The 17237-nt window shown below is 41.3% G+C and overlaps 1 protein-coding gene across 6 annotated transcripts in view; it reads right to left on the bottom strand.

The window, feature by feature from the left end:
- The window catches only part of TPD52L1 (TPD52 like 1), an 80722-nt gene that overhangs the window by 27098 nt on the left and 36387 nt on the right, over nt 1-17237 (bottom strand). The gene's annotated exons all lie outside the window — the stretch shown is intronic.

The following is a 17237-nucleotide window of genomic DNA, read 5'->3' as shown; positions in this document are numbered from 1 at the left end:
TACCTTTGTTCCCCACACAGGGGTCTGCCAGGCACTGAATGGACAGAGGAAAAAACCCTCCCTGAGAATTCGTAACCCTGCGTGGGACTGCACGTGAGTTTGCAACTTGAATGCACAATGCCTGGGTGGTCCAAAACAACCTTGAGGTCAGAATTTAAAACATGAAGGTCTTTTTCCACTTCATTTTGGATGTGGTAATACCCAGAGCTTGGTGCGGCTACAGCTGTGAGAAAACATCCTGGACAAACTGCTTCTGGCAGAGGAAAAGACGAGAAGTGCCTGGGTTCTGGACGCCATCACTGTGCCTCACACTAACCCGGAATAGCTCAACGTCTAACTTGTCATGTGAGATAAATGCCGTATTATTCAAAATATAAAGAATTTCCCTGGTAGGGCCCCTCAGCTTCTCGCTGGCACAAATGCCTGTGTTCTCTGGAAGACCCAGGAAACAGGCCCACATGTGTATGGAAACTCCACTTATGACATGATTCATGACAGAGCTGGCATTTGTACCTCGGTGGGGAAAAGAAAGTCCTTTAATAAATTGTCTTGATAGTTATTCTTATAGAAAATATTGGACACCTTATATTGGACACCTTCATACAATACACAGGGACAAAACTATAAACATTTTAAAAGACAATCTAGGAGTTTATATGAACTTCTGTGTAGGAAGAGATTTTTTTTTTTTAAACAAGACACAAAAAGGGCAAGCTGTGAAAGAGAGGATGGGTGAGATTGTTTCTTCATCAAACACACTATATGGAAAATGAAAAGCCAAACCACTAATTGGAAGAAGATATCTCGCACATATACAACTAACAAAAGATTTGCCCTCAGAATATATAGAATTTCTACAAGCCAATTTAAAAACAGATATAATCCAAGAGAAATATGAGCCAAAAACTCGAACAGATTCTTTGTGGGGAGAAATCACAAATGGTTAATAAACCTAAGAAAACATGCTCGACTTCGTTGATGTTTGGGGAAGCACAAATTAAATCATTTCACACCCACTGGATTAGCAAAAAGTTAAAAAGTCTGACATTACTGAATGCTGGTGACGATGTGGAGGACGGAAACTCATTTACTGCTACCAAGAATATAAATAGACAAAAATAATTTGGAAAATAATCTAGCATTATCTGTTAAAGTGGAATCCGGCAATTTCACTATGTATATACCCGAGACATTCTACATGAGCACGAGACATTCTACAGGAGCATCAGAGGTCACTGATAAGAACTTTCACAGAAGCAACAAACTGTAAGTCACACAAAAGTCCATAAACAGGGACGATGCATAAGTATATCGCGGAGCACTAACGCTACGAAGGCTTCACGAGAGAGAAATGAGTGAACTACAGCTTTATGTGCACTACACAGATGAAACTCAGAAACAAGGTACTGAGTGAACTGCACAAGTAGCAGAAGAATAATAAAGTATAACTCCATTTAAATGAAGTCCAAAGGCATATGAAACTAAATAAAATACCATTTAGGAATAAAATGATAGAGAAAATCAAGGCAATGTTAAAAAATTCAGGAGCGTGGTTTTCTCCGAGGAGGGATGGAGGGAGATGGGAGCAAGAGAAGCCCACAGGGTATCCCTATAGGATTAATGCTAGTGCTGCATTTCTGAGACACTGAATTTCCGTGCATGAGTATTTGCTGCACTTTTACCCTTATTTTGTGAATATCTTTTTGTATATTTATTATTATTTAGTAAAACAATTAAAAATGGATTTTATCTAAAGTCAAAAAAGAAAAGTAAACAATTATCCTATAAAATCAGAACATTTTAGGTAAAGCAAGTAAAAATGTGGCCCAAGGCTGCAGAGTTCTGAAGCTGGCCCACTCTTGAGGTCCTCCTGCCCACATCCTTACCTCTGATTCAACCGTGTACCATTCGCACCCTCGTGTCGCTGCTAACACACTGACACACATTAGTAAGCGCGGAGTGTTGCTGATGCAAGTTCATCAGGCCCTTGTGCCCTCCCTCTACTCCAGAGGCCAAGTTCAATGCTAAGTAATTTCCTTTTTAATAAGTAATACCTGATCATTGTAGAAGACAGTAAAATAAAATTATCCATTGTTAATTAAAACCAAAGTTAATTATATCTCCCAGAAATAATTATTATTTTGATCCTTCCTTTCTGGTATTGCTTTTGAGTCAAGCCCAGGACACCCAGCCCAAGCAATTCCCCTGTGGTATCCAGTGCACTAAGATACACCAAGCATGTATGAGCCTCCTGTTCTATCCCTGGGAGATGATGGGGAGAAGAAAGGGAGAAAGAATGAGGAGAGAGAAGCCCTGAGATGTGTACATCCGATCTTTCTCTTTGGGCAAGGGCCCAGAAAGGATGGAATGTGTTAGATTTATAGAGGAATCTGCTGGAGATTCTCTTTGTCCCTCCATTCCCACTCTCTACCCTCCTCCACCCGGCCCTGTGCCCAGGAGATGACCAAAGGATCACATGAATACGATCCCCTTACCCTTGGCCTGTGGGAGACCCTTCAGGACACTGGGGGGCTGAAGTGAGTGCCTGCCTCCCTGCCAGGCTGTATTCTGCAGTCTCAGCTTTCAACTACCAAAGACCACAGCTGCCATTAGGTAGTCCTCTTCCACAGCTCAGCTCTGGTCCAGTCCCAAGATCTCCACCCTCTCCTCCAGCCTAGGGGTTGTCTTGACTTCCTACTGCCATTGTTCCAAGGTGCTTCAACAGCCCCTGTTGGTTGCCCTTCACTCTTGCCATTTTTCTAACAGTCCACTCATTAAACTCTCTGGAATCAGGCACCCCTTTAAAGCATGCCATCCCTCTGCTTCTTTCCTGGTCCCTGAGGGGTGCAGGGAAGCCTGCCCCAATTTCCTTCTTGAACTCTAGGATGGAATATCTTTCAGGCTACCCCACACCAACTGGTGCATGGTCACATCACTGTAAATGTGCCAGGTGAATGGGCAGATAGGTCCTTGGTGTTTTTAGTTCTCTAACTCACTCTTCTGTAGTCAGTTAACCATGGATAGGACCAGAACGTCCCATGGTACTTAGGGAGAAACATGCCACCTCAGCAAGGGGTGGGTGCCCCTGCAGCAGGGACTGAGGTAACCAGCCCTGGCCAGAGGTCTGGATGGAGGAAGTGAAGAGAATTTCCAGCAGGGAGAGCCAAAGCAATGCCAGATCAGCTTGGAGGGGCTACTGGACCCAAACCCAGCTAAGGGAGACAAGATCAGGACTTCAGCATCAGAGGACACCCTGTTCCCAGCTGCCTGAAGAGCCAGAGGAGAATGCAAGACACCACATGTGTCCTTCCTGCTTCCATACACCAGACATGTCAGATCCTCGCTCAGCTAAGACAAAGGAAAAGGGGAGCTAAAAAAAGAGGAATTTGAAGTAGAGGATAATTTTACTGAGGAATTAAGCATTATTTAAATGGGCTTTTTAAATGATTGCATTGGAATGGACTAGGCCTAATATTTTTTCCCATTCCCCAAAGCCTAGGGGCTCATCCCCAGATCAGGTATAGGTTTAAAAAGAAAACTGAGCACATATATGTTTATTAAGATGCAGCATGAATAAATTTTGTGACCCTCCCATAGGACTATTTTGCACTTAAAGGCAGCCATTTTACTCTCTTTTATGTGCAATAAAATATATAAAATTGTTTTAATGACGATAACAAATAATGACAGATCTGATTATAAAGCAAGAATTGCACTTCTCCATTGGCCAACTGAGATATTTGGAAAGCAGGGAGGCCTTAAAGTACTTGTCAAATGCTACCATATGCCTGCTTTCGCTGTGCCTACAATTGGCCATGTAAGTCCCACGTGCAGAGCCAAATAACACAAAAATCTGAACCAGATCCAACTGAGAAGTCACCAAGGTCCGGCCCAGCCTTACAGATGAAGACCCGCACTCATGAGACCGGGGCTCAGTCCTACGTAGCTGGGCTGTAACTTAGGCTAGTCTTGGCTCCAAAGCCTATATCCCTATGTCCTTCCCTGTCTTACAAACATTTTGAAGAATAGTGAATTAAACATTGGCAAGTATGAATCAACTATGAAAATAAATATAAGTCAAAAGCTGTTGGAACCCACAAAACACTTCAGCCTTGAGAGAAATGTGACTGTGATCTGAGTCACAAATTGTTACAAGTTCTGTTCTCAGGTTATAGATTAACTCACTTTCTTATTTTTCTTGTTCTGTATAATGACTAGAGAGAATTAAACAACATCAGGGACAAAAACCTCCTGCTTTCTTGATTAATGACCCTTGTTACAGATTAACTTTCTATAATTCTATGATATCATAGAATTCAGGTAAAAAAGAGATCATTGTGAACTCTACCAAGTTTCAGCTCTGTGACTTCAAATGACTTGCCATGACTTCAAGTTACATTAATTAAAAATTTGATGAATTATTTGTTGTCCCAAACTGGTTTCCTCTAAGCCTGCAGAGGTCACTTTGCCATTTGTAGTTTTGGGGATCTTGTTGGATATAATTGGTCTAGGAGCCTAAACCACACTTGAACAATAAATGGCAATTTCCTTCTTTGCTTTCCCTGAGCCCAGCTCCCTTCACTCTGCAGAAGGTCAGGTGTGGGGCAGTTGTCACCTAGTCACCCAGCCACACCATGCCCCTAACACACCTCAATGCAGCAGCATTGTTCAAGGCATTTGGATTCTCTGAGACAGAGGGACCGTAGCTACCAGATGTTGGTCTGTGGCCTCTATTTGTATTCTGAAGGCAGATCTGGTAATTTAGGTTTGGCTTTTTAATAGTTTATCTTGGACCATCTTTGTATGTGCACAGAGGAGAGTCCAGGGATCCTGGCTCAACCAGAAGAGCTGGAGACCCTTCTGGGACTATAGTGACTACCTCTGGAGAGACCAACCAGCAATTTCCTGGAGGTCAGGGTACAGGACTGGTTGCCTGGAGTTTCCTGAGTAGTCTGTATTTGGGAAGATCGGCACAGACCCCACAGCTGTGGGCTTGTCTTTAGAGCTGTGCTCTTCTTTACCTGCCTTGGGAAATGACAGATGAGCGTTCTCTACCCCAATGTTTGAGGCTGAGCTCAACTTGCCTGGCCCCTCACGGTGGGGGCCTCCTGAGAGCACAGGCCACATCAGAACCCACGGATCCATTTGGGTCACAGAGCTACAGGTGGCAGCCCAGGGTTCTGTGCTTCCAAGTTCATGATAGAAGTCACCAGGGATTAAGCTCAAAGCCAAGGATCTAAAACAAGCTGGGCTGTTTTCTGAGAAGCTGAGTAGCCTGACACAGGTAAATTGCAGCCTTAGAGTTCAAGGCTGCGTCTGGGAAATAAAAAAAGCTGTGTCAGAGACATAAGAAAGTGCTCAGCTTTGTTTGTGTCCACAGCTCTGCGCAGGCTCCTGCGGCTTTGAGCTACGAGCCAGGGCCTGCTAGCTCATCCCCACCCTTTGGGCTTCAGGGCCCTCTGCACCGGCATAAGTGCTTCTTTAGTGAGATGCAAGGGGGAGTGAGGCGTGGGACCTGAAGGCTGGGAGGGCTCTGGACCCCCTGTCTCCCTTGGCGGTGCTGTCAGCACACAGCACTTTATCAGCCTCTGTCCCACTCTCAGCCTCTTGCGCCTTTCTCCCTTGTGTTGTCTATTTGATTACATGTCTTATCTCCCTCACTAGAACATAGCCAGCTGAATGACGGAAAACCAGTTTTGCTCACCTTGGCATCCCCACATGTCCTAGCGTGATGACGTCAGGGCAGCCCACAGCTAAGAGCAAATGTACTAGCCGTGCCTGGAACCACTGATCACAGAATGTCTCTGAAAACAGTGACCTGGGATTGGTCCCCCAAATGCCTTACTAAGGTGTGCAAAGGAAAGGCATTAAGTGATGACAGAGGTCAAGAGACTGCAAGGGTGACCCTTCCTCCTCCACCAATCTCTTGTGGGAACCTGTTAAAGGGACAGTTTCTTCCATCTTCTCCTTCAGATTGACATTCTCTGAGAGAGAGAGAGCAGTTTCTCTCCTCTTCCCGAAGCCCCAACCTGTTTTCCTCTCTCATCCTACATAAACTATGCTTACCCTTCCTTATCCCTGGCTCAATCCTAGGGAAATGGACAAAAAATCCCTACCAGGCTGCTCTGTGCTGCTCTCTAATGATACTTTTTTGGCTTCAAGAGAAGCTAATGAGGGACCCCAGATCTTCAGTTGCAACCAGGCAGCATAATGATCTACTGTTCTTAAACTGTGTTGTGTTCTTCCCTATGAATCATTACAAGATCTATCCCATGACTCAGACAAAGGATCTGCCCTGACTCCGAAACTATATTGAAAAGAGCATAACTGCTGCTACCACTACAGGAACTTTCTCTCAGCAGCTGCTCAATCACTCTCTTAAGGGGACAAGTAGAATAAATGTGTTTTTTCTTAACCACATGCTATGCGCCAGGTGTGGTTACATATCTCATCTTGCAAGACATATCTCGTCCCCACAAGAAACACATGAGGCAGGTGGCATCAAGCACTATAAGGGGTCTGAGATTTTACCCAACTTGCAAGCTAACAAGTTAGTCTTCCACAATGTCACGGATACTGGCAGAAGACCCAAGACTCCTAGATCAGAGACTTATGGCACAGTAAGCAGCAAGAACATTGTGTTCAGGTTGGTTCTTCTTGCCACCAAGTCCCATGGAGGGTGACATGGAAGGGCCTAGACGGATACTGCACACACAGTGGATTTGCTTCCCAGCTGAAGAACCCTGAGCTCAGGGAATCCAAATCTTTTCTAATAGGCAGTAAGCAAACCTGCCTGCCCTTTGCTCTGGAGGAAGACATTATCTTTATTACACTGGACAGTAAGCAAAGCTGACTTTTGCTCCACCTCTGTCTTCTAAGGCTGTTCATTATATATATCCTGGAAAAAATAGTTCAGAAAAAAGGCAGTCATTGTCTCTGCCTGCAAAAGATCTATGTAGAACTGTCTTCCATAGGTGGCATTTTCTCATTTTCCAAAGAGGAAATGATGAGTCAGGAACTTAAATAACTTGCCCAAGCTAACACAGTTGATGAATGGTGGACTTGAGATTTAAATGCAAATTGACTAGGTTCATTGCTGTTTTGACTTGATCACAGCAGCTCATGCAGAGATTGGACAGGAACTGAAACGTCTCCATATCCCATCCAAGACCCCTGTCAAGCCCTCTGCTCACTAGGATGGGGCTTACTGACAGCCAAGGGCCGGAGCTTTAACAGCTGCCGTCTCCCCACCAGGAACACTGACTGGGAAGAGCCCAGGTGGTTTATGTCTCTCAAACTCTCTCCTATAGGACTTGTGCAATTAGTGTTTGTTGAATTAATCCCCCAAGATAAAAAATCAAACTATCAAGTCTTCTTGATGCCCTTTTCATAATACCTGTCATACTTGTCTATTCCTTTTAAATTTCATTGCTATGACAAGTGATTCAGGCTTTTATCACTACATATTCAGACTACTGAAATCTGAGCCAAATTTCACCTCCCTGTGTGTATTCTCTTTCTCCACCACCCAATCTACATAGCACTCAATATTTTGAACACATTACTTTTATCATGTCAAAACCCAGTGCAAAAAACCTTCAATAGATCTCCATTGCTTCCAGCCTAGATTTGAAATTCTTATACGAGCATTCAGAACCTTCTCAGCTGGCTGCAAGGGATGATTCCAGCTGGACTGCCTACAGTTTTCCCACCAGAGCCTCGAAGGCAGCTGGGCCCTCACACACAGTGTTCCTCAGTCATGTTCTACTCGGTCGTAAGCTTTCAGTGCCACCCTGTCACTCTCAAAAGCCTCTTTCCTCTTCTTCCTCAGTTTCTGTTCTAACAATCCTACCAAGTTGCCAACAATACTAGAAAGATGAGTATCATGTTGTGTGCCTTAATTTGACCTAAAATGTTAGCTTTTTCACCTCCTATATATATTATTACATACATTACTATGTATTTAATATAGAACTACCATATACTATATATAGCATAAACTAGGTTACAAATTGCATATAAATTATACTAAGACACATAATGTTACATATTATTATAATTATAGCTAAACAAGTTTATGAAGAAAATATTTCAGGCACACTGTCCTGTAAATGTTTATGCTTCTTAAAATGTGAAGAACACATGAGTCACCACTATTAATAGTATTGTTTTCTAAAGCTTTGGTTTCATTTAATAATATGGCTCAAAAAAGAAATTATATCTGTAATGCTCAGCCTGAGTGTGTACTAATCAGGTGAAAAAAGAAATATTTTATGCATATTTTAAGAATTTTATCTGAAGATGCTTCTGAGCTTGTAGTAGATTAAATTAAATTCTTATACTCCATCTTTCCTTTTTTTTCCCCCTAATATGCTGCTTAGGTGACAATCCAAATAGTTATATGCTGACTAAAATTGACTCTAATCTGTAAGGAAAGATTTGTGACTGGCCAAAATCTAACTTTGGCTAAAGATCTAGAAGGGACATGATATTACAGATAGAGATCAACAACTAACTATTTCCTTCCATTTCTCATTCATACATTTGACTGCAAGAGGAAATATACTATTGATATAAAATTCTCAGGTTAACTGTGTATTGTCAAAGTCACTAAAATTCAATAGAATACAGTAAACAGAAGAAAGTATATAGTACCCAACAGTTAACCAAATACCACACAGACCCTGAAGGATGAGCAACCTTCAAGAAGCTCAAATCAGTTAAAGGTTTCCGGGATGCACATAAACCTAAATTATCATTTCTGTGGCCAAGACCTGACCAGGACTCCTACTCACCTTCAGGGACAGGAATCTCAGGGAGCCAGAACTGGACCCTTTACCCAATGCCCCCCTGGTCCCATGCCCAGCCTGTGCTTGCAGGATGCTCCTGAAGGCACTGGAAGCTGTGGGTATTTGGGGTGATGAGTAGGACCTGCTAATACTATGGCTAGAGTGAGACTGCCCAGGGCCATGGGAGTGGTTTGCTTTGGGACATGATATCACTGGGCTAATTACAGAAAATATCACTGCATTATGACACAGTTTTAATTACTGTGTAAGACCAGCTGGCCTTTCAGGCTGGGAGCCCCAGGTTATCTGTATATTTGAGAGCTATCATATTTCAAGCCTTCATCTATGGTCTATGCTTTTTTAGGTCCAGAAATTTTATTTCACCAGTTCACACTACGGTGATCAGCCTCTTAAATGATAGTTTCTATGAACAAATCTGGCAGATTGATTTGACAAGCAGACCAAATATCTTAAGGCAAGTTCTGTGCTCTTTCCTTCCTCAGAACAAAATCTACTTGAGAAATGAAGTGAACAATAAAAGATTATTTGGTAAGCATTGTAAAGAAGGAGGAGAGTTAGAGGACTTAAAAATATTGTAGCAATTAATATGCTGTATTTTAATTGCATGATTCCTTGACTTTTCCTTCTTTTAGATTATGACGTGGCTTATTCTTTGTATCATCACTGCCTTGTTCATACTAGGTGCTCCATAAATAGTTGTGGAATAATTTAATTAGCTATCATGGCCTTACATATGCACTGTTCAGTATCAGACTGCCTATAAATTAATTGAGTCCGATACTCAGCCAGGGTTGCATATCTCTTCTTGTAGTGTTGAAGTGATAAAATAACCAAGACCTACAACCAATGACAGGGGTAGAAAATAGTATGTGATAGAGAATATCAGAATATCAACTGTACTGGTACAATCACTACATTTTTGTTACTGCAACTTGCCCCATCAAGGATAACATTAAGCCAGAGGCTAGTGTTCATTCTACCAATGTTCTGCTTGAGTTTATACCTTTGAATCCCAGATAAAACAAATCCTAAATCCCTACTTCCTTGGAAAAACTACAAATAAGTAAAGTGAAAAAGATTAAGATGGATCAGGTTCTTCATGACATAACAGGTGACCCTAGAATGTTAGTTCCATTTGGCAAATGAAGACACCTATGCAGGATCTTATCCAATATCCCGACAAGTTGAAAATTGATGTATACCTGGGAGTCTTTGTGGTAGAAAGGTGTCTCTTCATGTCACCAGGACATTATTGTGTTATATTTTCCAAAATCAATGTTAATTTATGTTGTTTAGAATATTTTGATAAAAGAAAGCTCAACTTAGCTGTGAATATTGTACAAATTGTTTAAAGACTGTTTTAGAAGTAGGTCAAGGGAGCAAGTATAAAAGACATCACGTTGCCTGAAATGAAAGCCAGAAACAGAGAAGCTTAAGTTCCTTACAGATGGGGTGGTAGACGTGTCCCTGGAGGGGCTGCTTCAAACTTCACTCCCGTGGGGCCAGCTTGAATCCCAACCAAAGAGGGAGCCACTCAGACCTGAACTTTTATTCCTGACATGAGGTCACATGGCCTCATCTACACCAATGGCTTCTGCTGTGTTATTTAGCATTTCAGTGACCACACTCAAAACCACAGAAACAAACACTTGGTCAACTTTCAATTAAAAGATATAAAACATTCATCACAAATCTCCTCAGGTTTTCCAATCTCCTTCATTTCAAATATAAGATTAAGGCATTTGGGATATTTTTCCCATATCAAACCATTATTTGCTACTCTTGAAAGATACGGTTTGACATATACAAAAGATGTATATGGATAAGACTGCAATTCAGATCAAAACAACCTAAAAATAAAGTCATAAAAATACAGCAGCCACAAATTTGTAAATGAAAACTAAACAAATAGTTACATAAAAACAAAAAATAGTTAATGTTCCTCATGGATAGACTCTCGGAACTTCCTTCTCTGAACAAACTTACGCATCGCATAAGGAAAAATAAAAACAAACTATTGCAGGAATGGGTATAGACCAACCACAAATAGCTAGACCATCTAAACCCTTAAATCATCTTTCTCTGTATACCTTGCCCTCATTTCACAACACGCTCCCCCACACACATATTCAAATTTACTTCTCATATAACTTGAAAAAGGAAGCCCAACCTAATGAAGGATAAAGCTCCAAATATGACACCCAACCTTACATTTTTGCTCTAAGGAGGAAGAGAGATAGATAGTCTCATTTATATTACAAGAAAACTTCAGGGTAATAAATTATTCTGAATTCAAATTCATTAATAAAAAGTCACACTCATTTCAATGAAAAATAAAAGAACCCTCTTCTCCTCCTTCTCCTCTTCCTCCTTCTTCTTTTCACACCATCAAAAATAGATTTGAGAACTAGATTTTCCATTCATTTATTTGGTTACCCGAGTCATTGTGAGATACCCAAGCTATAGCCAAGGACTCTAGGACCAGTTTCTCATCTCCTCCAAGCCCTGAGAGAATGAGATAGAGACAAGCTGTACATGAAGTCAGCTTCACTGGACAGGCCACATTCCATCCTAGGTCATTCCCTAAATGCTCATTGATCTTGTAAAGTGCTGGGTCATCCTTTAGGGCTAATTCAAGGAAAAAAAATTCCCTTGGCAATAGAAGATATCCACTGTGAACACAAAGCAAGACAAAATGTAGCTTTTTCCTAAAGCAGAAAGAAAGGGTAGATAGTAAGAAAGACTTCTGCAGATGGGCCTGAACTTTTTAAAGTTCTCTAGTCCTTACATAATATTAAGGTTATGGCCAGGCTTAGAGAGTGCCTGCCATGATGCAGCCACCAACAGGTCAAGCCTGGACCCATGCCTATGGGGACTGCAGCCAGACTCAGAGGCTTGAACATTTGAAAAGCATTGTTCAGAGGTATAGACAGTCTTCCCTTTGCTCTCAGCAAATCAGTTTAATAACATTCACATTTCTCCAGTTTCTCTTATCAACTCCTTAGCATTTGAAATAGCTGCTACTGACAATGTACCAGAGAAAAATCCCCTTTCCTCCTGAAATCTGGGTGGAAAAATAAATGCTAAAGGAAATGGAAATATGTATTTCTGAGTCGTGACATGTTTAGCAAAAATAAAGTAGAAAAGATCAAGGCAAGTCACAGACAAGAAAATGCAATGGCCAAATGAAATATGAAAAGACACTTAACTTCACTAGTAATAAGGAAAGCGCAAATCAAAATCACAGAGATACACTATTTTTTCATCTAAGATATTTGCAAAGAGGCAAAAACTGGATAATAATCTGTGTTGGCAAGGTTGTGGAAAAATGGATCCCCTAACACTGTGGTCCCCAACCCCTAAGCCACCAACGTTAAATGGGACCAGGCCACAGAGCTCTGCCGCCCCCGCCCCCACCCCCACCCCACGGAGCCATGGAAAAATTGTCTTCCATGAAACTTAGGAACCAGGGGGCAGTAAAGCTTCAGCTGTATTTACAGCTGCTCCCCATTGCTGGCTTCACAGCCTAAGCTCCGCCTCACACTTGCCCACACCCCCATCTGTGGAAACATTGTCTTCCATGAAACCAGTCCCTCGTGCCAACACATTGTTGGCTTCTGCACTGTGATAGCTGATTGGAAGAGCCTTTGATCCTGCCATCCCACTCTTAAGAATCAATCTCACAGAAAAAAAGGGTGCAGACCTAAAGAGACATATATAAAAATCATCATTGGTAGTGACAGAAAACTACAAAAACCTGAATGCCCATCGGTAGGGCAACAACGTTCAAGTAGAGTACACCTACCCACACTGTGCACTATTTTTCAGTTATTAAAACTGAAAATAAACATAGTGTAAAAACTGGTGGAACCCCTAAAACACTTAAAGCCTCAAGAGAGATGTGACTGTGATCTGAGTCTCAACATATAATTACAATTTCTGTTTCTCAGATTATAGATTAACTCACTTTCTTATTTTTCTTATTCTGTACAAGAGAGAATTAAGCAATATTGGGGGCAAAAACCTCTTGCCTTCTTAATTAATGACCCTTGTTATAGTTTCAGTTTTCCTTTGTTGTCCCGCTTTGCTTAGACCAGATGACAGAAAACCCATGACTATTGTACCCTCTGTAAAAAGTGTTAAATGTGCCCTCTCCAAAAAGAAATACTACCTATAACCAATCAAATTGCTGTAACCATGCCTCAATCTTGCATGAAAAATGTTGTAATCTTGCTAAAAATGTCTCCGTCTCTGCCTATATAAATGAGATCTTAACTTCCCTACTTCAGATTGCTGACTCCATTCCTTTGGAATTGGTGTTTCTGGGTCAGCCAGAAACACTCACATTTTGTGTTTCAATAAACTCTCTTTAAATCAGATTCCGACCCTTTTGAGTATTTTATTTAGGCTGACAAAATAATGGATTGGATTTACATGTATTGGCCAGGAGGAATTTTCATTGTCTATTGTTAAATGCAAAAATCAAGTTACTGAGTCATGTTTGCACACAAACCAGTTGGGAGAGGGATAAAATACCTTTTGTATGTGAACATGAATATCCATGCATTTGTACGAGAATTGAGAAAGGTGAAAAAGGATACACACCAAATTGTTGATGCTGGTTACTACAAAAGGGTGAGGTTGGATGGGGAGAAGATTATTATTAATAACTCTGTTTTCCATTCTTCTGTATTACTTCCTGGCTACAATATGTAATTGTTAAATTTTCTTTTAAATTGGTATTTGCTTGCTCTGGAGATAAATTACTACTGAGGAACATCTAAAAATTAGGACACATTGAATTATTCAGAAACCATGTATATCTTTTGTCTCTATTTTCTGAAAATATTTCTGATATTTTGAATGGAATTTTTTCAAAGAAAATACCTATTGAAGTCTGTTTGTGGCTAGTGTAATGGTAGCCAATTTTGAACACATTTTTAAACAAATGACTGAATCTAGAACTATTTTTAAAAAATAAAAAATGAAACTAACTTAAAAATTTATTAATGGAATTTATGGCGTGCTAAACATAGAAGCAGGAAGAAGCCTCAGTTCTCTTTCAAAATCTGACCCAGATGGCAAAGAAAGCTCCAAAATGAGAGTCTGCAAATAACATGACTGAAAGAAGGGCTTAATAATCAGCGGCTTTGAAACTGTATGTTCCCTTAAAAAAAGTGTCACTTCAGAAGTTTAGCACAGTCTAGCAACTGCTCAACATGACAGTGGCTGCAGGCTGTCCCCTGCTTCTGGATAACCCAATCTAGACAGTGAGGTAGAGAGCCACCCACCAAGGAGACTTCACATAACATAATAGAACAACTTGCAAATAAAAGGACAGCTGAACTTTAAAAAGTGCCCTATGACTCCAAAGCATTTGTGTGCATTTAAGCCATTCAAAAATTTTCATCAACTGATTTCCAATACTTTGTGATATAAGTGCTCAATTCTAGCACATTTTACTTGTGTATGTCTGGCAAGCTAAACTTCCTATCTTTTTCCTTGAATTTCATTGGACTTGAAATAAGTCTCTCTACACACAGAATTTAATATGTGACTTTTTCTTGGTCCTACCCATCATGTAAATATCAGTAATTATTTACTAAATCATACAAAGCTAGCAAAACATTTTTTAGGCTATGTTATTGGTAAAAAAATTAAAATCAACAAAATCCAGCTTTAGATCCTTGAATTTGTAGTCAATATGCTAACTGAGTAGTTAGAATTGCTTATTTAAATTAAAAAAAAAAAAAAGCCTTTACTTTCTCTTTAGAATCAAGGAAGAGTTTTCTTTCACCAGAATCAGATTTAATTTCACAGCAGGGTCTAATTCTATAGGCTCTTTGTCTCTTTAAGTGCCAGGTGAGGTCATTAATGTTAGTGTGTTAACATGTTCTTATTCCTAAGGATGAAGGAAAAATCAGCTAACCTTTTCCCTTTCTGCTATATGAGTCAGCCTGGGTTTCTCAACCTCAGCACTATTTGACATTTGGGGCAGGAGAACGTTTTGCTGTGGGAGACTGTCCTGTGCATTGCAGGATGTTTACCAGGATATTGGAACTCTGCCAACTAGATACTAGCAGTACCCTTCCCCCTAGTTGTGACAAAACTGTTTTCAGACATTGCCCAATGTCCCCTGTAGGGCAAAATCGAGCCACTGAGAAACCGCTGAGGAAGTTCTTCTTGGACACAGAGACAAGGCTATGTGTCCATAATTTTGGCCGACACTTGTGCTCAAATGTGTCAGGCACTGTGCCAGGGTTCTATGCACATTATTTCATATGGGTAGGTATCATTATCCCTAATTTATAGATGAGAAAATTGATGTTCACAGAGAGAAGGTGGCAGAACTGGGTTCCCCTGCTTTTTCTACATTCAGGTAACCAATCACCTCTGTGTGTCCCTGGCCCTCCCAGCTGTGGAAGCTGGCCACATGTCTGTGGTCATGTGTTTGTAAAGAGATCTCCCTCACTCTGTGTACACGAGCACATATGTGCAGGGATAGGGTTGGGTAGTAATCCCACCCAAGAGGGTAGAGGTGGAAAACAAAGAAGAGAACTTTGCAATTTTTCCATCTCCAGGAAACAGCTGAAAATCATTTATCAACCTGGCCACTACAGGTTTCAAATGCTACGCAAGGTGCCTGCGAAGTCAGTAGCCACAGAAGACTCACATTGCCTGAAAGGGTTTAGGACACTCTCAGGGCCTCCCAACAACTGACCCCTCGGGTTGCTCCTGCTGCAAACAGGATGTGCTGGAAACTAACTGCAGATCTCTGTCCCTAAGGTGGACAGACCTTTGGCTCCTCCCTCAGAGGACAAAGCAGCATTTAAGATGACCCTTAGAATAGGCAGAGAGCCCTGTCCTGGCTTGAAGCCCAGAGTACAATCCTAGTTCCTGGTAGGGCTTTGACTGTGTTGACCTTCCCATATCCTGGCTGCTGCTTATGGCCCTGGAGCCAAGGGCTCACTCAGAAGTTCCAGAACTAACTGATCCCCTGGCCTGCCCCACACTGACCTAGAGAGGCAGCGCTTGCCCAGCCTCACCCACGTGGGCTCCAGCAGCAGCGAGCTGCTGTCAATCACATCCTGTTCTAACACCTCCTACCTCCCTCCTTCCTTTCCTTTCCTCTGGTGACACTAGTGACTCTACTGTTTCAACTGCCTTTTTTAAACTCTGAAAATTGGATGGGGCAGCCCTTCACCCCTGAGGCTTAGTGGCTTTAATTCCCTTTTTACCCTAGCCACTGCTTCAGTAGTTACATGCACTTCGCTTGCTTAGTTCCTGCCACCCACTGGTAACCTAAATCCTTGGCACTAAAATGTAAGAAAAAGCAAGTAGCCCAGTGGTTGTAATTTTGGGGGTACATCATAGTTGAGAGTAATCATTGAACGGGCATCCTTGTTTCTGAAATGTAGCCTACTCTCAAGAAAATATAAAATTATATGTTATTTTATAAATAGCAAGTTCATATATCAAATTAGTACTTTATGCATTTATTTTTTTGTTGCCTGGGCATGAGGGCAGTGGCATGGTCATAGCTCACTGCAACCACAAATTCCTGGGTTCAAGCCATCCTAGTGCCTCAGCCTCCCTAGTAGCTGGAACTACAGGTACATGCCAGCACACCCAGTTCATTTTTCTATTTTTTTGTGGAGACAAGGTCTTGCTATATTGCTCAGACTGATCTTGAATTCCTGAACTCAAGTAATACTCCTGCCTTGGCCTCTCAAAGTGCTAAGATTACAGATGTGAATCACCACGCCCAGCCTGGATTAGTACTTTATATAATATTCTACCTTGGGTAGAAAACAGATTGTGCTTTAAAAAAAATCCTTTTGACTATTCTGTATATTAGAGCTCTGAAGTCCACACTTTTTTTTTTTGTAGAGATGGTGTCTTGCTATGTTGCCCAGGCTGATCTTGACCTCCTGGCCTCCAGTAATCGTCCTGCCTCAGCCTCCCAAAGTGCTGGGATTACAGGCAGGAGTAAAAGAGTCTACTTTGCCACCTGGAAGGCAGAAAGCAGAGAGTGTCTCTTGCTTTGGGGGCAAACATTTCCCTAAAATTCCCCTTGGTAGAAAAAGAACTCAAAATAGAAACAAAAATGAGTTGCAGAAAAATAAGGAAAGTTATATTTCTTGCACTTCAGAGTTCGTGAACTCACTTCCTACCTGCTTGATGTTGAACTGGAACACATGGTGGATATGTGCAGTTTAGAGCTATTAAACTAGAGAGTAAGAAGAGAACAGACCTACCAAGAAGAAAAAGTCAAATGATTCAAGGGGTTGAAAGGTCAAAGCGATAACACATAAAGCAGATTTTCATCTGGAAAACGGACATCTCTAAAGACTGTTCATAAGGAAACGACAGCCAGCTCTTTTCTCAGCAAGCAAGAAGAAGGATGGGCTGAAATTTCAGCAAGCA

The sequence above is a fragment of the Eulemur rufifrons genome, chromosome 15 (genome assembly GCF_041146395.1).
Source record: "Eulemur rufifrons isolate Redbay chromosome 15, OSU_ERuf_1, whole genome shotgun sequence".
Classification (NCBI taxonomy): domain Eukaryota; kingdom Metazoa; phylum Chordata; class Mammalia; order Primates; family Lemuridae; genus Eulemur; species Eulemur rufifrons.
Note: the sequence above shows the minus strand (reverse complement) of the source record. Positions and strands in the feature narration are given on the sequence as shown.